This window comes from Schistocerca gregaria, chromosome 4, assembly GCF_023897955.1.
Source record: "Schistocerca gregaria isolate iqSchGreg1 chromosome 4, iqSchGreg1.2, whole genome shotgun sequence".
In the NCBI taxonomy this organism is placed as follows: Eukaryota; Metazoa; Arthropoda; class Insecta; order Orthoptera; family Acrididae; genus Schistocerca; species Schistocerca gregaria.
In genome coordinates this window covers 430,118,584-430,133,967 of record NC_064923.1, presented here as the reverse complement: position 1 = coordinate 430,133,967, position 15,384 = coordinate 430,118,584, and the positions used below count along the sequence as shown (strand labels likewise).

The 15,384-nt window shown below is 43.2% G+C and overlaps 1 protein-coding gene across 1 annotated transcript in view; it reads right to left on the bottom strand.

The window, feature by feature from the left end:
• The window catches only part of LOC126365886 (helicase SKI2W), a 155,122-nt gene that overhangs the window by 101,741 nt on the left and 37,997 nt on the right, over positions 1-15,384 (bottom strand). The gene's annotated exons all lie outside the window — the stretch shown is intronic.

Below are 15,384 nucleotides of genomic sequence, written 5' to 3'. Positions count from 1 at the left end.
ATTAACAGGAACAAAAAAAGCATGAAGAAGTACCATTACTTCAACAGAGAAGAAACAGCCCTGTCACACAATGACAGCAGTCAAATAGCACAGTGTGGGCTGGCAGTAAATTCCTGTATAGAGCATATGGCATAGCAAGTATTATGCATTTTCAGAAGTGGAGGAATGCCACAGCGCAGAGTTTTTTGGCTTTACATTTTGCGGCTGGAGAGGAGAAAAACTTCACAAGACTGCTGCTGTTCTACACTGCAATAAGTAACTTTAAACAAAATACTATGTACGATATTTGCATCAAACAATTTTTGCTCTACTATAAGAAACTTAATAAAAATTTAAATATTTCAGCCAGGTGCATCTTCTTTGAACAGTACTTGTTTCCAAACATTGTAAAATGAAAACTCATTTCTGCTAATCAGCACTGATTTTTTGCAGCACTGTTGCTGTTTTTATGTCAGTTCATGAAGTACCACTTCATGTTGAAGACCACAGCTATAGCCCGTACTGCAGAGACAAAGGAAATGCAATACCATTTTGTTTTAATATCCAATATATACGCTCATCGTCTACTTTCATTCCTACCCTTCTAACTAATGTGTAGGTCGCAAAATTTAATAGAAAGTTCAGAACCTAAATACAGCTATGGCACACGTACCAATCACACTTTACTCAAAATAAGCAATTGTGGGCTGTTATCTATCAAAAAAGTTATCAGACGGTATCATGCTTTGGTGATACTGTTCATGGCATGCCCTTATCTCTAAGGCATATACATTTTGCACTATACCTTACACCAGTAAAAAATTCCTTGCCAAAAACAGAACAACATTACTAGGTATACAGTATACATAATTAACCAAGATTCAATCAGTAACAGTAATGAATGAGAGCTTACGAAAGAAATGTAATAAGAAACCTTTCAGGAGAAAATTTTTTAACCAAACAAACACTGCTTTTTGCCTTGTTTCACAATTTTATACCTAATGTTACTGCACAACCAAGGTTTCAGGTCATAAGCCCATTTTCAAGTAAATTTCTGATTCCCAAAGATGATAATGCACAGATAAACATGGCAACAAGGCAAAGATAATCATCTCAACTTCTTAAGGTATTGATCCCTAGCTTAATGTAAAATTACATCAGTGACCATTTTTATCAAATTACATACGTTATTATACAATTCAGAAATTACACTTACATGACAGGACTAAAGTTGTGCACGAGTCAAGAACTTTTTAATTACGATCGACCGGAGCACAAAGCTTTGCTTCTATCATGGGATTGTGATCTCATCTAACAGAGGTGAATAACTGAATTGGGTTTGCTTGTTTAATAATTGTGTGGATGTACAATTTCTAAAATTTCTAATTGGTTGAGTGTAAGAGTTGTACATCTATTATGTATTTGTGGTTATTGTCCAGGCAATGTTTTGTGAAGACTGAATCAGGCTTCTTCAATCTCCAACTTCTGTGGTGTTCTTTAAGCCTGGTGCAGATTAATCTCCCTGCCTGTCCATTTAATTCACATCGATGAAGCAAGTGAGTAAGCTGCATGTGTACTAATTTCTGGTGCATACTCAAATTATCAAGAACTCTATATCAATGCAACATTTCTTGTTTAATCTATAGTTTTTTTGCTGCCTTCTTCACATGTCTTTGGGAAGCTGATGTATCTTTGATCTTGATGGTAGCAGTTTACTCACTTGCTTCATCCATGTGAATTTATGTGGTTGGACAATACTCTTCAAACAGTTTCAAACATCATTAATAATATCCTTGTTCGTCTAAAGAAGAAGTTAGAACAGTTATTATCAGTGAAGGAGAGAATCTTAACCCCAAAAATGATGGTCCACTTTGCAGATAGAATTGTTAATTTATCAACATTAACCCTTTCAGAATCAGAAGAAAAGTTGTTATCATAAGGCCACAAATATGCCCCAGACATGATAACAAACCCTTAGACCATCTAAGGGTATATCTGGAACTAGCCCTACAGAAAGAAACGAAAGTGCAATGTTTAGAAGAACTCAAGCGGGTACAGAAACAACAACAACAACAACAACAACAACAACAACAAGCACAATATCGGAAGAACAATGAGTTCTTAATCACAAAGGAAATTAAAACTGGGATTGAAAACAGTAATGCAATTGTGACTAGGGCAGATAAAGGAGGGACTATAGTGCTGTTAAATAAAACAGATTATCCAGAATGAAATTCTCACTCTGCGGTGGAGTATGCACCGATATGGAACTTCCTGGCAGATTTAAACTGTGTGTCGGACAGAGACTCGAACTCGGGACCTTTGCCTTTTGCGGGCAAGTGCTCTACCAACTGAACTATCCAAGCACATCTCACGCCCCGTCCTCACAAATTGAATTCTGCCAGTATCTCATCTCCTACCTTCCGAACTTCACGTAAGCTCACCTGCGAACCTAGCAGAACTAGCACTCCTGGAAGAAAGGATATTGTGGAGACATGGCTTAGCCACAACCTGGAGGATGGTTCCAGAATGAAATTTTCACTCTGCAGCGAAGTGTGTGCTGATATGAAACTTCCTGGCAGGTTGAAACTGTGCTTTGGACCAAAACTTGAATTTGGAACCCTTGCCTCCTTTCTTCCAGGTGTGCTAGATCTGCTAGGCTCGCAGGTGAGTTTCTGTGAAGTTTGGAAAGTAGGAGATGAGATACTGGCAGAATTGAATCTGTGAGGATGGGGCATGAGACATGCTTGGGTAGTTCAGTTGATAGAGTACTAGCACACAAAAGACAAAGGTTCCGAGTTTGAGTCTCAGTCCGGCACACAGTTTCAATCTGCCAAGAGGTTTTGAAACAGATTATACAAGCAAAGTTGACGATTTTTTTCCAATCAGTGCAGCTACAAAAACTACAGAGAGACTCAACAGCTAGTTACAATGATCCACCTAAGCGGGTGGTAAACAAATGCTCCAACATCTTTTCCGAGCATTCTGCAAATGAACCCACGGGCATCACAGCTGTATGGTTTACCGAAGCTCCACAAACCAGAACTGCCAATCCGTCCTGTGGTATCTGCAATGCAAGGTCCAGTGCACAAGATCGCCAGGAGCAGCAACACCATCTTGAAGAAGAAACTGAACTTCAAAGGGAAACATAGCAATAAGAACAGTTTAGATTTAGTTAACAGGTTAACAGATGTTACAGTTCCAACAAATGCAAAATTAGTGTCTCTTGATGTGCATAGCTAGTTCACGTGTATTCCAGTGAAAGAGTGTGTAGATATTTTGTCACAATCATTGTATTCACACAATATTAATCTAGAGGAGCAGTTGGGCATTGTTAGTACAGTGGAACATTGTTTAAGTCAAAATTATTTCTGTTTTCAAGGGAGCTGTAATCAGCAAGCAGATGGTCTGGCAATGGGCTCACCTTGATATCCCTTACTAGCAGAAATGTTCATGGGCAAGTAGGAGACTGGTTTTCTGAAGAGAGAACCACTGACAAAACACGTTGTGTATTGGTACAGATATTTATATTTACATCTACATCTACATCACTACTCTGCAATTCACATTTAAGTGCTTGGGAGAGCGTTCATCGAACCACAATCATACTATCTCTCTACCATTCCACTCCCGAACAGCGCGCGAGATAAACGAACACCTAAACCTTTCTGTTCGAGCTCTGATTTCTTTTATTTTATTTTGATAATCATTCCTACCTATGTAGGTTGGGCTCAACAAAATATTGTCCCATTCGGAAGAGAAAGTTGGTGACTGAAATTTCGTAAATAGATCTTGCCACGCCGAAAAACATCTTTGCTTTAATGACTTCCATCCCAACTCACGTACCATATCTGCCACACTCTCCCCCCTATTACGTGATAATACAAAATGAGCTGCCCTTTTTTGCACCCTTTCGATGTCCTCCGTCAATCCCACCTGCTAAGGATCCCACACCGCGCAGCAATATTCTAACAGAGGATGAACAAGTGTAGTGTAAGCTGTCTCTTTAGTGGACTTGTTGCATCTTCTAAGTGTCCTGCCAATCAAACGCAACCTTTGGCTTGCCTTCCCCACAATATTACCCATGTGGTCTCTGAAGTTGTATGTAACTTGAACACCCAGGTACTTAGTTGAATTGACAGCCTTGAGAATTGTACTATTTATCGAGTAATCGGATTCCAACGGATTTCTTTTGGAACTCATGTGGATCACCTCACACTGTCCTCCGTCAATCCCACCTGCTAAGGATCCCACACCGCGCAGCAATATTCTAACAGAGGATGAACAAGTGTAGTGTAAGCTGTCTCTTTAGTGGACTTGTTGCATCTTCTAAGTGTCCTGCCAATCAAACGCAACCTTTGGCTTGCCTTCCCCACAATATTACCCATGTGGTCTCTGAAGTTGTATGTAACTTGAACACCCAGGTACTTAGTTGAATTGACAGCCTTGAGAATTGTACTATTTATCGAGTAATCGGATTCCAACGGATTTCTTTTGGAACTCATGTGGATCACCTCACACTTTTCGTTATTTAGTGTCAATTGCCACCTGCCACACCATACAGCAATCTTTTTTAAATCGCTTTGCAACTGATACTGGTCTCTGGATGACCTTACTAGCCAGTAAATTACAACATCATCTGCGGACAACCTAAGAGAACTGCTCAGATTGTCACCCAGGTCGTTTATATAGATCAGGAACAGCAGAGGTCCCAGGATGCTTTACTGGGGAACACCTGATATCACTTCAGTTATACTCGATGACTTGCCCTCTATTACTACAAACTGCGACCTTCCTGACAGGAAATCACGAATCCAGTCGCACAACTGAGACGATACCCCATAGGCCCGCAGCTTGATTAGAAGTCGCTTGTGAGGAACGGTGTCAAAAGCTTTCCGGAAATCTAGAAATACAGCATCAACTTGAGAGCCCCTTCGATAGTGGCCATTACTTCGTGTGAATAAAGAGCTAGCTGCGTTGCACAAGAACGATGTTTTCTGAAATCATGCTGATTACATATCAATAGATCGTTCCCTTCGAGGTGATTCATAATGTTTGAATACAGTACATGCTCTAAAACCCTACCGCAAACTGACGTAAATGATATAGGTCTGTAGTTCGATGGATTACTCCTACTACCCTTCTTAAGCACTGGTGCGACCTGCGCAATTTTCCAATCTGTAGGTACAGATTTATTGGTGAGCGAGCGGTTGTATATGATTGCTAAGTAGGGAGCTATTGTATCAGCGTAATCTGAAAGGAACCCAATCGGTATACAATCTGGATCTGAAGACTTGCCCGTATCAAGCGATTTGAGTTGCTTCGCAACCCCTAAGGTATCTACTTCTAAGAAACTCATGCTAGCAGCTGTTCGTGTTTCAAATTCTGGAATATTCCATTCGTTTTCCCTGGTGAAGGAATTTCGGAAAACTGTGTTCAATAACTCCGCTTTAGTGGCACAGTCGTCGGTAACAGTACCATCGGCAGTGCGCAGCGAAGGTATTGACTGCGTCTTGCCGCTTGTGTACTTTATATACGACCAGAATTTCTTCGGATTTTCTACCAAATTTCGAGACAATGTTTCGTTGTGGAACCTATTAAAGGCATCTCAAATTGAAGCCCATGCCAAATTTCGCGTGTCTGTAAATTTTAGCCAATCTTCGGGATTTCGCATTCTTCTGAACTTCGCATGCTTTTTCCGTTGCCTCTGCAACAGCGTAGGTATGAATCTCTCAATTGCTGTTGCTACTGTATTTTTGAATTTGAACCACATCTTGTCTACATTTGCATAGTCAGTTCGGAAGGAATGGAGATTGTCTCTTAGGAAGGCTTCTAGTGACACTTTATCCGCTTTTTTAAATAAAAATTTTTCGCATTTGTTTCTGGTGGATCTGGAAGAAACGGTATAGAGCCTAGCTACAATGACCTTGTGATCACGAATCCCTGTATCAGTCATGATGCTCTCTATCAGCTCTGGATTGTTTGTGGCTAAGAGGTCAAGTGTGTTTTCACGACCATTTACAATTCACATGGGATCGTGGACTAACTGCTCGAAATAATTTTCGGAGAAAGCATTTACGACAATCTCGGAAGACGTTTTCTGCCTACCACTGGTTTTGAACAAGTATTTTTGCCAACATATCGAGGGTAGGTTGAAGTCCCCACCAACTATAACCGTACAAGTGGGGTATTTATTTGTTACGAGACTCAAATTTTCTCTGAACTGTTCAGCAACTATAACATTGGAGTCTGGGGGTCGGTAGAAGGAGCCAATTATTAACTTAGTTCGGCTGTTAAGTATAACCTCCACCCATACCAATTCGCACGGAGTATCTACTTCGACTTCACTACAAGATAAAGCACTACTGACAGACACGAACACTCCACCACCAATTCTGCCTAATCCATCATTCCTGAACACCGTCTGAGACTTCGTAAAAATTTCTGCAGAACTTATTTCAGGCTTTAGCCAGCTTTCTGTACCTATAACGATTTCAGCTTCTGTGCTTTCTATTAGCGCTTGAAGCTCAGGGACTTCCCCAGTACAACTACAACAATTTACAACCACAATTTCGACTGTTCCTTGATCCAAGCACATCCTGTATTTGCCATGCACCTTTTGAGATTGCAGCTCACCCTGTACTTGGCCGAGGCCTTCTAACCTAAAAAACCGCCCAGTCTACGCCACACAGCCTTCGCTACCCGTGTAGCCGCCAGCTGAGTGTAGTGAACTCCTGATCTATTCAGCGGAACCCGAAACCCCACCACCCTATGGCGTAAGTCAAGGAATCTGCAGCCAACACAGTATTTAGATGAAATTATTTGTATGTGGAGAGGTTCCAGTAGACAACTCCACAAATTTGTGGAAAATATGAATCAGTGGCACATTAACATAAAGGTCAGCATGGAGTGGGGTGAGCCCAGCATTAATTTCCTGGACATTAACTTAAAAATAGAAGACAGTAACCGTAAACTTAAAATTTATCGAAAAGACTTCTTCACTGACACAATCATCCTACAACCTACAAACATGCAGTATTCCGTGAGATGATCCACTGTCTCCTTTCTATCCCTATGTCTCAAGAAGACTTTGACCAGGAATTTAACACAATAAAAACAATAACCACAAATAATGAATTTAACACAATCATCATTGATAATATTTTAGGTAAAAAGATGAAGAAGCAAGCCAGGTCCCTAACATCCCCAATGAAAAACACAGACAAACTGGAAAAGAAATGATACGGATTGCCTTTTATAGGGAAAACATCAAATAGCATAAGTAACATTTTGAAGGCAAAGGGTTTCTCTGTGTTCTGCTATGTCCCTCAGACAATAGGTAGTTGCTTGTTCAATGCAAAAGGCAAACAACCAGGGATAACAAAAAGTGGGGTTAATAAAATCACACACCATGATTATCAGTCTTGCTACATTGGTCAGATGGTGAGGTCAATCAGCACCAGGCTTAAAGAACATCACCGAAGCTGGAGACTGAAGAAGCCTGACTCAGCCTTTGTAGAACATTGCTTGAACAATAACCACAAATACATAATAAATGTACAACTCTTTCATATGGAAAAGAACGGGGCTATACTCAACAAATTAGAAATTTAGAAATTAAAAGGCAGATGTGTACAGCCCCACACCTTTTATTAAACAAGTAAACCCAATTCCATTATTCATCTCTTTTAGATGAGATCACAACCCTCCAGAATACAAGCAAAACTTTGGGCCTCAGTCAATCGTAGTTAAAAAGTTCTTGGCTGATGCATAACTTCCAGTCCTGTCATGTTAATGTAATTGCTGAATGATAATAACGTATGTCATTTTACATTAAGCTATGGATCAATACCTTAAGAAGTTGAGACGATTATCTTTGCCTTATCGTCATGTTTATCTGTGCATCACCATCTTTGGGAATCAGTAAAGTACTTCAGAATGTGCTTACAACCCGAAACCTATGTTGTTCAGTAACATTAATGACAAAATTGTGAAACAAGGCAAAAAAGTGTCTGTTTAGTTGATTTAAATGTTTCACCAAAGACCCGCAGTTGATTAAATTAAAAAGAAAAACTTATATCTGACCTCTTGAAAATACTTTGCAGCTGGAGGAGAATGGTGTCTGTATTAGCAAATAAGCTAAGTTCTTTCACATGTAGTTAATAAAAACTACTCCAGAATCCTGATGTTTGTCCTGTAGCTTCCAGTTTTTTTGCTAAAGCTGCCGTGGTGCACACTGCCATGGCAATGCAATGGGCGGCTACCGCTGCAGAATAAGCCACACCTGCAACGTAGTTCCGGCGCGTTATGCCAGCTGGCAGAAGAGGTGTTTCCCGCCAAACATGAAAGCAGCCACGGAATACGCACACATGCGACTCCTTTTTCCAATGCGGATGATAATACGACGACATCACTATCTGCCAATAGGGTATCGCCAACAGCCGCCAATCCTCATGACAGAATCCACAGAGGAAGACACAAACACATGCGACTCCTTTTTCCAACGCGGATGATAAGACGATGACATCACTATCCACCAATAGGGTATCGCCAACAGCCGCCAATCCTCACGACAGAATCCGAAGAGGAAGACTAGAGCCGCCGCGTTAAATAGCTGTCAGGAAAGCAAACCGGTGTCTTTCGACCCGCCGCTAGGAGGAAACACGTCGCAGCCGGATTGACCAGGTGCCTTCTTCAATATGCCATTCTTTGACCCAGAAGCAGCACCCACCTAACTCCTAGGCATCCGTGGGAGAGCATCGAGAGAGCACTACCAAAGAATGTAAAATCTGTTCAGTTATAAAAGCCAATTTTATTCAGGTTGTATATTTGTGTTTTGATACTAAATTTTTGGGCAGGAATAAAGCCCTTTTATTTTCCAAAGAAGGTTATCTGGTGTAAAATTAAGTGGTGTCCTGGCTACACCTAATAAATCAAATTTCATTATCATGTGGGTGTTGATCAGAGAATATAACAGTTGGTGACGAGGATAAAAGCTTGGTGCAATTTTCAGTATGGCAAATCCGGAGCCAGTTGACATGACCCAGGCAGTGCTGACCCTGATACAGAATCTACAAGCCACCAATGAGAGGCCAGTGCAAGAGATGCAGAGGTTGCTACGTGACACCTCCCTCATCGGCCATCCCAATGCTGCCTCCTTTTCCAGTTTTCGACCGTCTGGTAGAACCATGGAGCTGCTATATGGCCAGGTTGGAGCAACACTTCACAGCATATGGAGTATCGTGTGAGACGCAGCAACGCGCTTTTCTATTGGCTCATGCAGACCCTGCAATCTAACAACTTATAATGCAACTCCACTCAGATGAGGATCCACCAAATTTGAGGTACGAGCGGATAAAGAACAGTTTAGGAGAGTACTTTGACGCACAAATACATGTAGCGGCAGCTCGTCACAAGTTTTTCAACTGTCATAAGGGGCAGCACGAAACTTACCAAGAACGGATAGCCCGGTTGAAAGGATTATCATGGGACTGTAAGTTTGCATGCACCAATGTAAGGTGTCAAAAGCCATATTCAGCCTCTCTCGTGAGGGACATGATTCTCGTTCACGCACCAGATGAGTCGTTAAGACATGATCTACTTAAACTTAGACATCCAAGTTTAGAAACTTGCCTACCAATCATTCGAGCCTTTGAGCAATCACAGTGCTCGGTTGGAGCCACACAGGAACCGGCATTAGTTTTTTCCAGTACATCAGTTCCTGCACAACGAAGTAACAGGGTCACAATGACTAATGTTAGGTGCAGGCCACAGTTAGAACAATGCAGATGGCTTCTCCCATCCTGCAAATATTGTTTCATCAAGCACAACAGATAAGACTGCAGTTCAATGCACGGCATGCGGATGTAAGGGTCACAAGGCATAAGTCTGTCGTTCAACTGAAAAATGGATGTGGACCTCATGCAGGATACAGCTTCTTACACAGGTTCGGAACCACAGGAGGTCTCGATGGTCAAAGCACTGATGCCACCATCGCCTCACAAGATGTTCGTACAGGTCAAAGTTCATGGTCAGAACATCAAGCTGCAAATCAACACAGGGTCGGCAGTAACAATAATCAATAAACCGACATATGAAAAACTAGGCTCCCCTGTTCTCAGCCCCTTTACATCTAAGCTCAAGAGCTTCACTAACAATACCATTTGGGTCAAGGGAGCTTTCACAACACCGATCAGCTATGGACATCAGACAGTCACAGGCTCCATTCTGGTGGTTCCAAGCTCAACAGCCACGAACATTCTGGGACTGGACATCTTTCACATCCTTGGAATGCAAATTCATAATGTGGAGCTGGAAATTAATGCAGTACAACACCAAGAACTGACAGTGCAATTCCAGGAAAAGTTTCCTTCTGTTTTTCAACTTCCAATGGCCGGAGTACGGAATTTTCAAGCAAGCATTGAACTCATACCTGAGGCAGTTTTGAAATTCTGCAAAAGCTGCCCAGTCGCATATGCACTCCATGAAAAACTAAAATCTGCAGAGATTACAGGAGGATGGAATCATATCGCCCATAGCAAGTAGTCGTCGGGCATCACCAATCGTCATAATAGAGAAACAGAATGGGGCGATCAGAATCTGCGGTGACTTCAAACGCACCACCAACGCACAAACAGTCACAGAATCCTACCCTATTCCAACGATAGAAGAAATTGCCACTCGACTCACTGGAGGAAAACTCTTTGCGAAAATAGACTTAAAAGACGCATACCTACAGCTGCCGATTGACAGAGAGACACAAGAAAAATTAGTAATCAACACGCCTTTTGGATTGTTTCAATACAATCGCCTCCTGTTCGGAATCTCAGTGCTCCGGTGATTTTTGAGAGGTTCATCGAACAACTAATCCACCACATCCCGGGCACAGAAAATTATATGGATGATATCACTGTCACAGGCTGTAACACAATGGAGCTCTTAAGGACCCTTTCAGAAGTGTTCACGGTATTTCAAGAGGCAAATCTGAAATATAACATAGAGAAGTGCATTTTTGGGGCGCCACAAGTGGAATACTTAGGCCACATATTTAGTGCTTCAGACATACAACTCAATCGGCATACACAGAGGACGTTCAAAAACTGGCGCCACCCACAGATACCACACAGCTCAAATCAGTATTGGGGAAAATCAATTATTACACGTGGTATATCCCTCACGTTGCTCCAATAGTGGAACCACTGCACCACTTTCTCCGTAAAGGGGTAAAATGGCACTGGTCATCCAAGTGTGACAATTCTTTCCAGACTTTAAAGAAGGCACTCTTAAAAACTACATGTCTTTGTGCATAAGATCCGATAAACCTACTGGTTCTAGCAGCGGACACATCTGATTATGGGGTCAGAGCAGTCCTTTCTCATGTGATCAATGGTGCAGAAAGACCAATAGCGTTCATCTCAAACTATCTAACAACAGCTCAACGCAATTACAGCCAAATAGAGAAAGAAGCTTTGGCTATAATATTCGAAGTGAAAAAGTTCCACAAATATCTGTACAACCAACATTTTGTGTTACAGACGGACCACAAGCCTCTGGTACCACTGTTCAAAACATCGGCCGACATACACATCTGGACGGCACGTCGAATTCAGCGGTGGGCACTACTCCTGGCAGAGTATAACTACGACATACAGTACCGTTTGTCAGCATGACACGTGAATGCGGACTTCATGTCTCGGCTCCCGGCAAAAGACTATCCAGCCTTTGACATGGACCCAGTCATTCGCTGTCAAATAGAAGAGGACACAGAGGACCCACTGGTACAGCTTCCCCCGGATGCAAAAATCATTGCCAAACATACGGCTGAAGACAAAGTCCTACTTAAACTTCTCCGATTCATTAAGACTGGTTGGCCAGGCAACAGGAAACAGAAACAGGACGCAGACCTTCAGGCACACTGGGACAGGCGACACGAATTGTCGACACTGCACGGCATCATACTTCTGCCAGGTGAAAACCATATTACCAAGGTAATTGTTTCAGCGGCCCTGCACAAGAAAGCACTGGATCTATTTCATGAAGGACATTGGGGCATGGTACTGACTAAACAGCTGGCCCGCAAACAGCTCTACTGGTGCAGGATGGACTGCGCAATTGAGGACACCACAGCCTCCTGTATGACGTGCCAGCAACACCAAGCAGCACCTCCTAAGAAATATTTTGCGTGGCCTGTGGCAGAAAAACCATGGCCTAGGATTCACATCGACTATGCAGGGCTCTTCCTTGGCCACTACTTGTTAATCGTCGTCGACTCCACAACGGGTTTTCCTTACATATCACAGATAACGTCCACAATGTCAGCAGCAACAATTCAAGCCTTAGCGCGCATTTTTGCCATCTAAGGGCTCCCCAACACAATGGTATCAGACAATAGGCCCCAATTTTCCTCTGCAGAATTTAAGACATTTTGTACATTAAATGATATCCAGCTGGCACATAATGTGCCATTCCACCCGGCCGCAAATGGGCTCGCTGAGCAGTTCGTGCAAACATTTAAGGCACAAATGGCAAAACTAACTACCCATTATGCTCTGCCTGCTGCTCTATCATTGTTCTTGTCTTCTTACAGATGTCAACCTAAGGAGGGTGGATCACCAGCAGAACAACTACATGGAAGACAGCCACTATCCACACTATTGTTACTGCAACCACAAGACAGGCAGGAGCAGCAGCCCCCTCAGTATCAGATGAAATATCAACCCGATCAGAAAGTATGGGTCAATGCACATACACGGGGGCATCTACATTGGATACCTGGCGTAATCACTCGTAACAAAGGAAGGGCAATGTACGCGGTCATCTGCACTGGAGGCATAGTTCATATCTGACACCAAAACCGGCCCCGAAGGGACGACCACCTCTCACCTCAGTTTCTAACTCCAACCACTGTTTCAGGTCACACCGGGGAGAACGTCCACAACCCAGCCATCATGGAGGCAAGCCCTGCAGCACCCAGCCGTCAGCAATCGGACACACCGACGGACGTAGATTCTCGCCAAGGCTCTCCTCTTTCAGGCATCGAGGCAATGGACACTGATCCGGACGAATGCCACAACGTCGGCGTCTCCGTCCTTGTGGAGGGGGAGGAATGCGGTGGCACGCTCAGCCACGGCAATACAACGTTCGGCTACCGCTGCAGGATAAGCTGCACATGCAACGTAGTTCTGGCGTGTTCCGCCAGCCGGCACAAGAGGCGTTTCTCGCCAAACATGAAAGCAGCCGCAGAATACGCATACGCACCACACCTTTTTCCGACGCGGATGATAATACGATGACACCACCATCCACTAACAGGGTATCGCCAACGGCCGCCAATCCTCACGACAGAAACTGCAGAGGAAGACTAGAGCCGCCGGGTTAAATAGCCGGCAGGAAAACAAACCGGTATCTTTCGACCCGCCGTGGACTGCCGCCAGGAAGAAACATCGTCGCAGCCGGATTGACCAGGTGCCGTCTTCAATATGCCAGTCTTCGACCCGGACGCGGCACCAGCCTAACTCCTCGGCATCCATGGGAGAGCATAGAGAAAGCACTGCCAAAGAATGTAAAATCAGTTCAGTTATAAAAATCAATTTTATACAGCCAGACTGAGATTTTCACTCTGCAGCGGAGTGTGCGCTGATATGCAACTTCCTGGCGGATTAAAACTGTGTGCCCGACCGAGACTCGAACTCATGACCTTTGCCTTTCGCGGGCAAGTGCTCTACCATCTGAGCTACCGAAGAAAGACTCACGTCCGGTACTCACAGCTTTACTTCTGCCAGTACCTCGTCTCCTACCTTCCAAACTTTACAGAAGCTCTCCTGCGAACCTTGCAGAACTAGCACTCCTGAAAGAAAGGATATTGCGGAGACTTGGCTTAGCCACAGCCTGGGGATGTTTCCAGAATGAGATTTGCACTCTGCAGCGGAGTGTGCGCTGATATGAAACTTCCTGGCAGTTTACAACTGTTTTAATCTGCCAGGAAGTTTCATGTCAGCGCACACTGCAGTGCAGAGTGAAAATCTCATTCTGGAAACATCCCCAGGCTGTGGCTAAGCCATGTCTCCGCAATATCCTTTCTTTCAGGAGTGCTAGTTCTGCAAGGTTCGCAGGAGAGCTTCTGTAAAGTTTGGAAGGTAGGAGACGAGGTACTGGCAGAAGTAAAGCTGTGAGTACCGGACGTGAGTCGTGCTTCGGTAGCTCAGATGGTAGAGCACTTGCCCGCGAAAGGCAAAGGTCCTGAGTTCGAGTCTCGGTCGGGCACACAGTTTTAATCTGCCAGGAAGTTTCAATTTTATACAGGTCGTATATTCGTGTTTTGATACTAAATTTTTGGGCAGGAGAAAAGCCCTTTTATTTTCCACCTAATAAAGCAAATTTCATTATCACGTGGGTGTTGATCAGAGAATATAACAAAAGCAATGTTTTCCAACCTAATATATGTCACTTTTTCCTGCTGCTAAGGATCTGAGATAACTAGTTTAAAGCTATTACCACAGAACTACACGGCGTCTAACCAAAATCTGGACCAATTAAACAAATTCTTTGAATAAAACTTTATTACCAAGGATTAAATATTACACAAAATACTTTCCCATGGTTCATGGGGAGCCACACTGAGCTATAATGTTCACTGATATCCTTGGTTCACTCTGGTTTATCTGCAAGAGTGTAGAAGGTTGCTTGCAGCTACTGCAGTCGGATGATCGCTGCCGTGCTCTTTCTACAAAGAAAGAGGGCAGTAGCTCGCGATGGAGGCAGTCGGTACTGAGAAGTGAGAAGTGGGCACTGAGTGGCATGGTGGTTAGTTTAGCTGCACACCTCTCTGGGACAACAAGGTGTGGTGTCTTCCTGATAACTGGTGTTTGGATGGGGTGTGAAGAAGACACGATCACTGCCGAGGGCTCTCGATGATCGTCTGTGCTCATTGTGGCTGATCTGGAGAAGAGGCTGCCTTGCTGAGGTGCTTGAATTAATATTAAACAGTGAGCCACATTTACTGCTCCACATCTGACTATTTAGCGAGCTCATACTCTACGTTGTTAAGGCATTAAAGCCATTGTGTCCAGCATTAATAGTTTTGCAGATTTCATGCCTTGTCCGAGCTCATTTTTTGGTTCTGACTGTGTCCTGGCCATTCTGCACATAGCATTAAGAATATAGAAAGGAAACTGACTGTGCTTTCTTGTTGTGCTAAAGGTATGTAATTCTCTCTGAGAGATCTCTGCTGAGAGCTTTAATTTTTTTTCCTAAGTTGTTACCATGGGACTGTCCCAGTTAATACGTTAAACAAAAGCTCTTGAAGCTGAGTTCAAAACTGTTTGGTGTGTTAATATTTCTAGTGGCTGTTTAAGCCATGTATAAAGGGCGGCGTTATGAGAACACCATACTCGAAAGTTAAGGTGC